Raw genomic sequence first — 2,323 nt, 5'->3', positions numbered from 1 at the left:
CCACATCCAGGCCTTCCTTGGGCACTTACAGGGCTGGGCACTCCAAACCCCCCTGGGCAGCCCCTGCCAAGGCCTGACCACCCTTTTCTAGCAAAAAATTCCTCCTGATGTCCAACCTGACCCTCCCCTGGCACAGCTGGAGGCCGTTCCCTCTCTTCCTGTCCCTTGTTCCCTGGGAGCAGAGACTGATTCCACCCTTCTCCCCCTCCTGTCAGGGGGTTGCAGAGCCAGAAGGTCCCCCCTGAGCCTCCTTTTCTCCAGGCTGAGCCCCCCCAGCTCCCTCAGCTGCTCCTGCTGCTCCAGCCCCTTCCCAGCTCTGTTCCCTTCCCTGCACACACTCCAGCCCCTCCATGGCTTGTCCCCAGGGCCCAAAACTGGACCCACAACTCCAGGTGGTGCCTCAGCAGTGCCAGCACAGGGGGACAATCCCTGCCCTGCTCCAGATCCCACACTATTTGGGATCCAAGCCCGCTGCCTTTGGCCTTCTTGGCCACCTGGGCTCACGTCCAGCCTCTGTCACCAGCACCCCCAGGTTCTTTCCCAGTTTTCCAGCCCCTCTGCCCTATCCTGGAGCATTCCATGGGGTTGTTGTCACCCAGGACTTGGTCCTTTTGACACCCCGTTGGCTTTGGCCCATGGATCCCATGGATCCAGCCTGCCCAGATCCCTCTGTGGAGCCTTCCTGCCCTCCAGCAGATCCACATCCCACCCAACCTGGTGTTATCCATGAGGGTGCCCTGGATCCCCCCACCCAGAGCAGTGACAGGGACATCAAACAGGACTGGGCTCCCCCTGAGCCCTGGGGACATCCCATCCATCCCTCCCCTGCCACAAATGTCCTCCCCAAATCCCTGCTCCTGCCTAAGCCAGACCTCCACCCCCTCCCTGCCTTCCCCCTCCTCCCCCCAGCCCCTGGCCAAGACCCTCAGCCCCAATTCGAGCCCCTCCAGGCCACAATTCCATTCCCCCCCCAGCCCCAATTCAGAGCCTCCCCAGTTCAAGTCCTCCCAGCCCCAATTCCAGCTCCCCCTCAGCCCCAATTCCAGCTCCTCCCCAGCCCCAATTCCAGCTCCCCCCCAGGCCACAATTCCATTCCCCCTCGGCCCCAATTTGGAGCCTCTCCATTTCAAGTCCCCCCAGCCCCAATCAAGCTCCTCCCCCAGCCCCAATTCCAGCTGCCCCCCAGCCCCAATTCCAGCTGCCCCCCAGCCCCAATTCCATTCCCCTCAGCCCCAATTCCATTCCCCTCAGCCCCAATTCGAGCCCCTCCAGGCCACAATTCCATTCTCCCTCACCCCAATTTGGAGCCTCCCCAGTTCAAGTCCCCCCAGCCCCAATTCCAGCCCCCCCGGCCCCAGTTCAAGTCCCCGTTGGCCCCCAGCCAGAGCCCCCCCGCCAGCCAAAATTCAAGCCCCCCACGCTCCAATTCGGAGCCCCCGGCCCATTTTAGGACCCCCCCCCGCCCCAATTTGGAGCCTCCCAGCCCCAATTCGACCCCCCCCGCCCAAATTCAACCCCCCTCAGCCCCAGTTTAACCCCTCCCAGCCCCAATTCCAGCTCCCCCCAGCCCCAATTCCAGTCCCCCCAGTCCAAATTCCAGTCCCCCCAGTCCAAATTCCAGCCCCCCCAGTCCAAATTCCAGTCCCTCCAGCCCCATTTCAGAGCCCCCCAGCCCCATTTCAGAGCCCCCAGCCCCAATTCCAGACCCCACCCCCCCGCCGCAATCCGAGCTCCCCCCCAGGCCCCATTTCGAAGCCGCCCCGGTTCGAACTCCCCCGGTTCAAGCCCCAATTCGAGCCCCCCCGACTCGAACTCGGAGCCCTCCGGCGCAGTTCGAGTCCTCCCGGCCCCGGTTCGAACCCCCCCAGCCCCATTTCAAGTCCCTCCCTCCACCCACCGCCCAAATTCGAGCCCCTCCAGCACTGATCGGAGGCCCCCCCAGCACTGATCGGAGGCCCCCCCAGCCCGAATTCCAGCTCCCCCCAGCCCCAATTTACCCCCCCAGCCCCAATTTAACCCCCCCGCCCCAATTTAACCCCCTCTAGCCCCAATTTAACCCCCCCCACCCCAATTCCAGCTCCCCCCAGCCCAAATTCGAGTCCCCCCAACCCCACTTCGGAGCTCCCCAGCCCCAATTCCAACCCCCCCAGCCCCGGCCGGAGCCCCTCCGACCCCGGTTCGAATCCCCCCAACCCCACCTCCACCCCCAGCTCCAACCCGAGCTCCCCCCCGGCCCCATTTCGAAGCCGCCCCGGTTCGTGCCCCCCTCGGCCGCGGTGGGAGTCCCGCCCGGGCCGTAGCCCCCCGGTCGGACCCCCCCGTC

This window comes from Pipra filicauda, unplaced genomic scaffold (genome assembly GCF_003945595.2).
Source record: "Pipra filicauda isolate LSUMZ 115617 unplaced genomic scaffold, ASM394559v2 scaffold765_size102362_pilon, whole genome shotgun sequence".
Taxonomy (NCBI): Eukaryota; Metazoa; Chordata; class Aves; order Passeriformes; family Pipridae; genus Pipra; species Pipra filicauda.
The sequence above is the reverse complement of the archived record's forward strand: the minus strand, read 5'-3'. Positions refer to the sequence as shown.